Raw genomic sequence first — 12,420 nt, 5'->3', positions numbered from 1 at the left:
TGACATGAGTTTGAGCAAACTCTGGGAGATGGTGAAGGACAGGAAATCCTGGCACGTTGCAGTCCATGGGGTTGCAAAGAGTCAGACATGACTGAGCAACTGAACAACAAAAGTCCAGAATGCATAAAGACCTTCTACAATTTAACAACAACGAAAGGAAATAACTCAGTTTAAAGATGGACAAAGGATTTAAAGAGACATTTTCTCAAAAATATACAACCAACCAACAAGTACATGATAAAACGCTCAATATAATGAATTATTAGAGAAATACAAATCAAAATCACAATGAAATACCACTTCACATCCATTAAAATCTTTTATTATAAAACAAGCAAAAGTAGAAAATAATATGTGGGTGAGGATATAAAGAAACTGGAACTCTTGTGCACTGCTGGCGAAAAGGTAAGAGGCAATCTCTATGGAAAACAGCTTGGCAGTTCCTCACAAAAATTAAGCATAAAATTATCAAATGATTCAGCAATTCCACTTCCAGGTATATACCCAAAAGAATTGAAATCAGAGACATGTGTACACTCAAGTTCATTACAGTGCTATTCACAATGGCCAAAAAGTGGAAGCAGCCTTAGAATCCATCAGTAGATGAATAAACAAACAAATTGTGATGTATCCATACCATGGAGCATTATTTGATCTTAAAAAGGAAGGAAAACTGGAGCATGCTATAATTTCTGAAGAAATTATGCTCGGTGAAAGAAGCCAGACACAAAAGAACAAATGCTACCTGATTCCACTTATTTGAGGTACCGAGACTAATCAAGTTCATTGAAACAGAAAGTAGAATGGTGGCTGCCTTAAGTTACAGAGAGGAGAAATGGGGAGTTTGTGTTTAATGAATACAAAGTTTCCACTGGGAAAGATGAAAAATTTCTGGGAATGTATGATGATGACTGGGCTTACCTGGTGGTACTAGTGGTAAAGAACCTGCCTGCAAATGCAGGAGATGTAAGAGACATGGGTTCAATCCTTGGGTTAGGAAGATCCCCTGGAGAAGTGCATGGAAACCCACTACAGTATTCTTGGCTGGAGAAACCATGGACAGAGGAGTCTGGTGGGCTACAGTCCACAGAGTTGAAAGAGTCTGACACAACTGAAGCAACTTAGCATGCACGCATGATGATGATTGTTGCACAGAGCATTGTGAATGTATTTAATGCCACAGGACTGTATATTTAAACATGGTTAAAATAGTAAAGTTCTACATTTCACCACACACAAAAAAATGATAATATAAGGGAGATCATCTAGGAATGAGACTCACAGACCTTAGCTGTGAATAAGTTCCAGTGTCTCAGTAGAATGTGTGAAGTCCAAAACAATAACCATTTAATACATGAATCACTTTAGCAGACACTATGAATTCCATGTTTCAGATAAAAATACTGAATCACAAAAAGGCTAAGTAATCTGTCCAAGGTCTTCTGCAGTTTCCAATTCCTATCAGCAACCTCCCCAGGAAATCTACAGAAACATTGCCAAGAATACTGTTGCACACACTCCGGTTCCCTTGTGTGCCTGACCATGAAACCTCCCACAGTAGCCTGATGCCTTCCCTACTCCAACTCCTTGTCCCTCCCTTCTTTTCCCACTTTCTACGGAGCAGACCTACTCAGATGCATAAACCTTGTCTAATTGTTTTGCCTTTGCCCCATCTTTTTCTTTAGATTTATTTTGAGCACTGTGCCTTCAAGTCTGTCTTATGTAATTATGATAGCTATAGGCTGAGGAGAATTCTTGCTCAATGAATTCATGATTCCATTGATTCTGAACCCTGACACCCTTCCAACATGTTCCTAGAAGAGATGGAGAAATAGATGTCCATTTGCTTCAGAAATATACTTCATTCTCCAGCTTATTGTCATTACATTCCACTCAGTGCCATACAGAGCCATACTGGAACCTGAGGTAAAAGAAAATATCTGTAATACTTATATTAGATAATTAGATATTAGAAAATATCTGTAATACTTATATTAGAATGTTGATATTTTGTTCATCATGAATTTTTGCACTGATTTTGATATTTCAAAATATTGCACAAAAGTATGACTATCTTGATTCTTGAGTTTTTTTTGTGTGCTAAATTGCTTCAGTTGTGGCTGACTCTTTGTGACCCTATGGACTGTAACCCGCCAGGCTCCTTTATCCATGGGATTCTCCAGACAAGAACACTGAGGTGGGTTGCCATATTCTCCTCCAGGGGTTCTTCCCAACTGAGGGATCAAATCCGAGTCTCCTGCAGCTCCTGCATTGCAGGTGGATTCTTTACTGCTGAGCTACCGGGGAAGCCACCTCACCCTAAAGTGAAAAGTGAAAGTGGCTCCGTGGTGTCTGACTCTTTGGGACCCCCTGGACTGTCCAGGGGATCCAGGTTGGGATGATCCCAACCTGGGAATCGAACCCAGATTTCCCACATTGCAGGTGGATTTTTTACCAACTGAGCCGCATGGGAAGCCTAGGAACATTGGAGTGGGTAGCCTATCCCTTCTCCAGGGGATCTTCCCATCCCAGGAATCGAACCAGAGTTTCCTGCACTGAAGGCAGATTCTTTACCAATGGAGCCACTAGGGAAGCCTACCTCTCCCTAAACCTGACCCCAAATCTCTTCGTGACCAAAAAAAAGATAAAGAAAAACAGAAAATCAGAAGCTTCCCTTTCTGAATCAGCTACTAAAGTGAAGCAGGGAAGTCAGGTGCCAGTCAAGTGTTCTGGGGATAAAAGACGTGAGAAGGATCAGCTATAACCCTCAGTATTAATAGAAAAGAGCCCAGAGTAAATGTCTTTCATGTACCTTTTTGACAAGATCGTTTCAACCTAAAATCAAAAGCTTATATTTAAACACCATAAATTGCATATCTATGAAAAATGAAGTCCCTACAGGCTAACTTTCTGCATTTTTGTTCTCTTTAAAGAAGGTATTAGAGCAATTTGGACTGACTTCTTAAAAGATTTTTATTGTTTGTGATAGGTAGCAGGAAGCTATCAACTGAATATGTAGCCAACAGGTCAGAAAAAAGCAATGCTGCCTGACTGCTAAATATGTCAGTTCTGTCTTCAACTGACCAGAGGCTCGTGTGTGGGTCTCTATCTTTATGTCTATGTGTGTATGTGTGTGTATTTTGCATTTCTTACCCCAGGCTTTGTTTATCAGCTCGCAGCCAAACAACCTGAAATAGCTTTGTTTTCTAAGTACTATAGAGCTTTTCTCTTTGACTATGATATCTGTCCGGAGACCTGGCAGAACATCCTCCCACTTGATGACAATGGGATAAGCAAGTCCGCTCTCCCCTTTCCAGGGGATGCATTTGGAATCAGCTTGAGGATGCTCTGGTCAGATCTCAATGTGCAGGGCTGTTGGGAGAGGAAAACTGTCTCTTCCTTCCTCAGGCAAGGCAAATGCCATCACATTGCAGGCTCAGTGGGTGAGTGGAAATAATGAGGTGTTTTGAAACAGCAGTCATCGTCAGAAAGACAGAAATGGGGAAAAGAAAGAATGGAACATAAAATGGGTCTCGGTTTGGGTTAAGCAAAGGAGATGAGACAAAGAAGTGCGTTATGAATTATTTACCACTGGATATGGTTTAGTTTTGATCTGAGTCCTAATTGTGAGTTGTCTTGGTGTGCATGAGCTGAAATAAAAAAGAGTTGCCAACTCTTCTGACTGTGTATTCCCCTGGACACACATATACACTGATGTTCCTTAAAGGTTATACAAAGGCCAAGTTTAGATTCACTTATGAAGTGTATAATTCAACAGGTACTGGGATATGATCTACCAATAAATATCTTTCTCATCATGGGATAAAGAGAATAAAGCAAAGAGAATTCTATCAATAGAGATGAATTAATTTGGGTTAATTATTGTCTTCTCACTTGGTCATTTTAATTTAAAAGAAAAAGTATTCAAAGCAAAAGGTAGCATTTATTAGGTGCACAATGAAGTATCTCCAAAAGGCTATTATATTAAGTCTTTAATATTTAAGAAGTCCATACATCCTCATCTACCCAAGACAGTCTTGGATTATGCCTGTTGTCCTGAAATAATTAATAGTAACCTCTTTCATGCTTAAAATTTATATAAAATAATAAATTATATTCACTCTATAAAAATCATACTTTCATCCATTAGTTTGCTATTCTAAGTAACAGAAGAGACCCTGGAGAAACATGGTGACAGTGGGCCTTTGGTTACATAGATGTCCTGGTAAAAGAAAATTAATAAGTGAGCACTAAAGGTAAATGTCATCTATTTTATAATTTTGCTTCAGTCTTGGTCTAATCTGGGACATTTATTCTACCCCTGCCTGGTTTCCAGCCCTTTCCTCATCACACATAGAATGCAATGTAGCATCTCCCCCATCTTGTTATAACCACTCTGTTAATTAAAATCAACCAAGAAAAAGCATACAAGAGCTACACAACACATGTGCAGAAGACTGTGCATATAATCTGCTAAACAGAAACCTCTGAAGGGTACAAAAGGCCAAAATGGCCACCACTGCTGCTAGCAGAAGAGGAGTTAGAGAGAAAATGAAAGAAAAAAAAAAAAAGTTAAAAAACTCAGAGACTCAGCAATAGTCCCACAAGGAATGGAAAGTTGCTGTTGGCATTCGTTCAGCCAGTGTTAATAACGCAGCTCTCAGAGCAAACTTAACTTTCCCTAGATACTTCCCTTGCCCTTTAGACTAGGTCAGGTACTTCTACTAGTTTTTCCATAATACTTCAGACTTTCATTCTCATAACCCTTGCCACGCTTTCATGTTGTTATGCTGTTATTTTTAAATCACCCATCCTTCAGCTGAAATATAAATCCCAGGATCATTAAAAATATTTAACATGTCAGACAGTGGTCAAAGTGCACATGTGCATGCTCAGTCGCTTCAGCTGCGTCCAACTCTTTGCAGCCCTATATACTGTAGCCCGCCAGACCCCTCTGTCCATGGAATTCTCCAGGCAAGAATACTGGAGTGGGTTGCCATGCCCTCCTCCAGGGGATCTTCCTGATTCAGGGATGGTACCCGTGTCTCTATCTCTTATGTTTCCTGTATTGGCAGGTGGGTTCTTTACCACTAGTGACACCTGGGAAGCCCAGTGATCAAAATATTCTGTACTAATTCAATGAATCCTCCAGGTCTTCCCACCAATGATTTCTTTCTTCTGATTAAAACAAACAAAAACAGACTCAAGTAGATTTCTCCAGGTCATACTTTTTCTAAGAGGCAGAATTACTTTAGTATTTGAATTCAGATCATGTTTGAATCACTATGCTACTATATCACCTGCTTTGGAGAAGAGAAATCAAGTTGTCCCATTTTTGGCCACTGTTCCTCAAAAACTAGAAAAAATGCTCTCACCGTAGTTGAGACTCAATAATATTTCTAAAATGTATGAATGAATGATTATGTTTTATATGCCAAGCACTATGGAAGATACTATTCCAAAAGAGCCAAATAAGTCTCCTTGGGCACATCTTCTTCCTTGAGAAACTCAAGCCTCAGTGAAATAGGCAACACCTAGTCAGTACAGTGAAGACTCAGGTGGATGCTTTCCATCTTTCCTTTGTTTCACATATTTTAAGTTCAATAATCTTGTTATTAACTGTAAAATATGTTATTCTGATTGAGCTCAAATTTAATGTGGTGTTTTAATGAAAGCATCATGATAGAAAAAATTTAGGAGAATCACAAGTGCTAGACTCAAAAGTCATGAATTGTTTTCATTGACACCACAGTATAAATGCTGAAGAAAAATTGTTATGCTGCTTTTCATTCCTCTTAAAGATGCTGCATTTTCCTTCAATAGCAGGTCAGTGAGCAGACGAGCTGTGGACAAGAATAATTGAGAACAGCTCTTGGGGAGAATATGGACAAGGCTAGGTAGGACAGAATGAATGATATACTGTGATACTCATTTTATGCTGTGATTCTAAAATTACATGTTATAAGTTTTTTTAAAAAAATTCTAACTTCTAATGAATAACTAGAAAGGAGTTATAAGAACACATTAGAATGAAAGAAATCATATATAAGAACATGAGAACCATCAGTCTGGGGAACTTGGAAGAGAAAAGGCTGACTGCAGTCAATAGTAAAGAATTGTGGGTGAGAAAATAAAAAGATAGGCTAATGCTGGGGTTAAATGAGTTAGAAATGAGAAGTCACCCTTAGAGTTTGTCTGTGGGAAAGTGTTTTATATTATGATAAATAGCTATTCTTCCCATTAATACAGAAACTTTTCTAGTTACAAACATGCCTAAAATTATGTACTATGCCTTAAATACTCTACTGCTTGCCAATACTCTAAGATGAATTCTCAACAGTTAAAAAGATCTTTCAGTTCCCCCAAATCTCCAGCTGCATGCCAACTCTATCTCCAGCACACTGACACCATGATGACTGACATTGGTTTTGATTTAACATTTCAACTGTTGAAATACACAGGCACACTCACTCACACTCACACACACAGAACCTTCAACTTGAGATTTGATTGGCATCAGTCATTTTATAACTTGTCTCTTGGGGATTGGACCAATGGACCCTTTTAAAGCTTGCCTTATTGAACTGACCCTTCTGATCTAGACGCATAATTCATACTTGCTAATCTTCTTGGGATCCTTCCTTACTCTTAACAAGCCTGTCATTTTTTCCTCCACTGAAATATTTTCCTCAAGGTAAAAGATGATTTAAAATGTTATTTTTAAATTCTTTTCTTGATTTTTGTGAGAAAAAAATCATATAAATGAATCAAAGAAGTAACTATTCCAACCTGATTAGTTAATTTCCCCAAAGGAATATAGACATCACTATGTTTGTGAATTGCATTTTAAAGGTACATAAGGATTCAACTCAGTAATCAACCAAATAAAATGTTAGATTTGAAAAGTTCTTTAAAGTTTAATACAACCTTCTGCCTCGTAAAAGTATCTCCATATTGTCTCTCAAATAATTAGTCTCTGTTTGCACATTTTCTGTTAATAAAAGTTATTTTGAAAGCTAATCCCATTTGAAGTAACTCCATCTCTTGAAAGTTCTTCCTTACTTAATATTGAATCAACCTCCCCCTACTTGCTAGTTTTGACATCTGGAGCCACATAAAATAAGTCCTATCTTACTTCCACAAGATAGCTCAGTGATGAACTAAGCTGGACGCCTACAATTTCAAATACAGATATCTTTCTCATCCTGAACCTCAGGACAATCTCACCCACTGCTAGTCTTTACCACCTCTATTTCCCATATTAACCCCACAATGTCCACTGTGGGAGGTTCTGTGATCATGCTTGTAAGTTCTTTCAGAATAAGAACTTTGTTATCTTCCTGTCTAATTTCCTCTTTTTTTTTAATATAATCTTTTTTTTTTTCAGTTTGAAAATCATTTTCTAAATGAAAACAAAGCATTCCCTGAACAGAAAAGAGAACTGCCACTTATTGAAAGCCTGATATGTGTCAGGCACTGTACAGAAGGCAAGGATGGGAAAGACATAAGATGGTAGAAACACAATACCCTCAAGAAATTGCCATCTACTGGGGGAAAGATACAGTTTATATCTGTATGTATATGTAAAGATACACACAAACACACACACACACACATATATATATGCTTCTGCTAAGTCACTTCAGTTGTGTCCAACTCTGTGCAACCCTGTAGACAACAGCCCACCAGGCTCCCCAATCCCTGGGATTCTCCAGGCAAGAACACTGGAGTGGGTTGCCATTTCCTTCTCCAATGCATGAAAGTGAAAACTGAAAGTGAAGTCCCTCAGTCGTGTTCAACTCCTAGCAACCCCATGGACTGCAGCCTACCAGGCTCCTCCGCCCATGGGATTTTCCAGGCAAGAGTACTGGAGTGGGTTGCCATTGCTTTCTCTGATATATATATATACATACACACACATATATAATTCAAAATAATCTATGCTATTCTTACAAATAACTCAAGCAATTTATAAACATACAGAACTACATGATTTCTGTCCAGTGAAGAAGGAGATAGTCTCTGTCAGGTGAAGGCATAAAGGTAGCATATAAAAAGTCACAATACTAAGAACTATAAATCACATTTTGTATAATAGCTAAACTGTATGTACATCTTTGATGTACAGTAATAATGACATCTTCATATATGGTTCCAAATCTCTACCCATCTCAGGATATAATTTATCCCATAAGCTTCTGATAGGATGTTTCCTGTATACAGTTCTCCCAAACCAAAATCCATCAATGTATCCTCATTATTTAAGATGTAAAATGCAATAATGTGAATTCCGCAACTATCTTTATCCTTAATTGATACTACTCCTCTCCTTCACTCCAGTACATTTAAGAAGATTACAGTTTCAAAAGGTTACAATTCTGACTTTAATCCTTTTAATCCTGGTGTGTTAAAATTGCCATGTTACTGCTTCTCTTACCACACCCATTTTAGTTTGCTGATGACCATTATATCTACTACTGTGGGCAGGAATCCCTTAGAAGAAATGGAGTAGCCATCATAGTCAACAAAAGAATCCAAAATGCAGTACTTGGATACAATCTCAAAAACGACAGAATGATCTCTGCTTGTTTCCAAGGCAAACCATTCAATATCACGGTAATCCAAGCCTATGCGCCAACCAGTAATGCTGAAGAAGCCAAAGTTGAACGGTTCTATGAAGACCTACAAGACCTTTTAGAACTAACACCCAAAAAAGATGTCCTTTTCATTATAGGGGACTGGAATGCAAAAGTAGGAACTCAAGAAACAGCTGCAATAACAGGCAAATTTGGCCTTGGAGTATGGAATGAAGCAGGGCAAAGGCTAATAGAGTTTTGCCAAGAGAATGCACTGGTCATAGCAAACACCCTCTTCCGGCAACACAAGACAAGACTCTACACATGGACATCACCAGACGGCCAACACCGAAATCAGATTGATTATATTCTTTGCAGCCAAAGATGGAGAAGTTCTATACAGTCAGCAAACACAAGACCTGGAGCTGACTGTGGCTCAGATCATGAACTCCTTATTGCCAAATTCAGATTTAAACTGAAGAGAGTAGGGATAACCACTAGACCATTCAGGTATGACCTAAATCAAATCCCTTATGACTATACAGTGGAAGTGAGAAACAGATTTAAGGGACTAGATCTGATAGACAGAGAGCCTGATGAACTATGGACGGAGGTTCGTGACATTGTACAGGAGTCAGGGATCAAGACCATCCCCATGGAAAAGAAATGTAAAAAGGCAAAATGGTTGTCTGAGGAGGCCTTACAAAGAGCTGTGAAAAGAAGAGAAGCAAAAAGCAAAGGAGAAAAGGAAAGATATTCCCATTTGAATGCAGAGTTTCTAAGAATAGCCAGGAGAGATAAGAAAGCCTTCCTCAGCGATCAATGCAAAGAAATAGAGGAAAACAACAGAATGGGAAAGACTAGAGATCTCTTCAAGAAAATTAGAGATATCAAAGGAACATTTCATGCAAAAATGGGCTCAATAAAGGACAGAAATGGTATGGACCTAACAGAAGCAGAAAATATTAAGAAGAGGTGGCAAGAATACACAGAAGAACTGTACAAAAAAGATCTTCATGACCCAGATAATCACAATGGTGTGATTACTCACCTAGAGCCAGACATCCTGGAATGTGAAGTCAAGTGGGCCTTAGAAAGCATCACTACAAACAAAGCTAGGGGATGTGATGAAATTCCAGCTGAGCTATTTCAAATCCTGAAAGATGATACTGTGAAAGTGCTGCACTCAATATGCCAGCAAATTTGTAAAACTCAGTAGTGGCCACAGGACTGGGAAAGGTCTGTTTTTATTCCAATCCCTAAGAAAGGCAATCCCAAAGAATGCTCAAACTACCGCACAATTGCACTCATCTCACATGCTAGTAAAGTAATGATCAAAATTCTCTAAGACAGACTTCAGCAATATGTGAACCGTGAACTTCTAGATGTTCAAGCTGGGTTTAGAAAAGGCAGAGGAACCAGAGATCAAATTGCCAATATCCGTTGGATCATCAAAAAAGCAAGAGAGTTCCAGAAAAACATCTATTTCTGCTTTATTGACTACATGAAAGCCTTCAACTGTGTGGATCACAATAAACTGTGGAAAATTCTGAAATAGATGGGAACACCAGACCACCTGACCTGCCTCTTGAGAAACCTGTATGCAGGTCAGGAAGCAACAGTTAGAACTGGACATGGAACAACAGACTGGTTCCAAATAGGAAAAGGAGTACATCAAGGCTGTATACTGTCACCCTGCTTATTTAACTTATATGCAGAGTACATCATGAGAAACACTGGGCTGGAAGAAGCACAAGCTGGAATTAAGATTACCGGGAGAAATATCAATAACCTCAGATATGCAGATGACACCACCCTTATGGCAGAAAGTGAAGAGGAACTAAAAAGCCTCTTGATGACAGTGAAAGGGGAGAGTGAGAAAGTTGGCTTAAAGCTCAACATTCAGAAAACTAGGATCACGGCATCTGGTCCTATCACCTCATGGGAAATAGATGGGGAGACAGTGGAAACAGTGTCAGACTTTATTTTGGGGGGCTCCAAAATCACTGCAGATGGTGACTGCAGCCATGAAATTAAAAGACGCTTACTCCTTGGAAGGAAAGTTATAACCAACCTAGGTAGCATATTAAAAAGCAGAGACATTACTTTGCCACCTAAGGTCCGTCTGGTCAAGGCTATGGTTTTTCCAGTGGTCATGTATGGATGTGGGAGTTGGACTGTAAAGAAAGCTGAGTGCCGAAAAATTGATGCTTTTGAACTGTGGTGTTGGAGAAGACTCTTGAGAGTCCCTTGGACTGCAAGGAGATCCAACCAGTCCATCCTGAAGGAGGTTAGTCCTGGGTGTTCATTGGAAGGACTGATGCTGAAGCTGAAACTCCAATACTTTGGCCACCCTATGTGAAGAGTTGACTCATTAGAAAAGACCCTGATGTTGGGAGGGATTGGGGGCAGGAGGAGAAGGGGACGACAGAGGATGAGATGGCTGGATGGCATCACTGACTCGATGGGCATGGGTTTGAGTAAACCCCGGGAGTTTGTGATGGACAGGGAGGCCTGGCGTGCTGCAATTCATGGGGTCGCAAAGAGTGGAACATGACTGAGTGACTGAACTGACTGACTGACTACCACACCCACTTCTTAGGGAACTCACCATACCCTCAGAGCCTGGAAAGTGCAGCTTGTGGCTCTAGCCCCAGGTTGAATATCCGTCCCATGGCCAGCAATGAGACCACATCTTATCGGAATTTATACAGTCGTCAGCTGGAAGACGTTCTTAAACTGGGAGGTCATGTCATCAGAGCTAGACTAGCCAGCAAGACAAAAGGAAGGCAAGTACAGAGAAAAGTTAAAGGGAACAGGCAGGCCATGAGTTAGCAGCAGAGCCCAGCTGAGAGAAGGAAGAGGATGGCTCACACACATGAGCGGAAACCAGAAGCTACCTACCTCCACAAGTGGTTGAGAGAGGAGCCTCTGTTCATATCTGGGCTATTCCAGTCCTTTTGTGGTTGTCTGAGCAGGACCTAGTTTTGTGAACTTTCTCAGCTGCAACAGTGCCTGGTATATCCTTTCAATAAAGTTACTTTCTACCTGAGTCAGAGTTAGTGGGCTTCTGTTCCTTGCAGTAAAGTAATCCTTGACTAAGACACACGTATAGGCTATCCTCACATTTCTCTTGGAGTCCAGCTTGCCCTTGATCATTCTACACCAGCACAGTGTCCAAAATTTTGTGCAGGAGAAAAGCATGTAAGTATGATTAAACAAATGGTAATGTGCTGATTTTTTAAAATTTTATTCAGTGCTCAACGTTAAACAAATAAAGAGAGCTGCATGTTAGTTTCTTTGCATAATAAGGATGTGGAAGTGTTTAAAACTAGAGCTTGAAAAAAAAAAAACAAAAAAAAAACTAGAGCTTGATAAAGAGGGGAGAAAACGAAGAGAAGGGATTTGTGTACTTTATCCCTAAAAAAAATAAAAAAGCAAGATACTGTCTGAGTGTTATCATATGTGGTAGCATAAAATCTTGAGTTGCAGAAAGAAGTTTCAGAGTACACCACACCTAACTGAAGAAATAACTGATCCACATGGATAACAAGAATTCTAAACCAATGGATACTCTTTTCTTGTTGACTGTACTGTTTCACTACAAGGTCCCCATTAGACTGCCAAGTTGAGAGCCATCATAACCTAGAAGAGAGGACACAGTGGAACAAGTAAGGAAAAGAAATAGAACTTAAAAAAAAAAAAAAAAAATCTGTCTTATAAGGTCCTCTGATTATTTTGTTTAACACTTTTGCCTTTCCAAGCAAAAATCCATATACTCACACACACTTATCAGTGAGAAAATATATTCTAATAAAAAGAATGTAGCAGTAAGAGTCAGAGT

This window comes from Cervus canadensis, chromosome 23 (genome assembly GCF_019320065.1).
Source record: "Cervus canadensis isolate Bull #8, Minnesota chromosome 23, ASM1932006v1, whole genome shotgun sequence".
NCBI classification, from domain to species: domain Eukaryota; kingdom Metazoa; phylum Chordata; class Mammalia; order Artiodactyla; family Cervidae; genus Cervus; species Cervus canadensis.
This window is presented reverse-complemented; position numbering follows the sequence as displayed.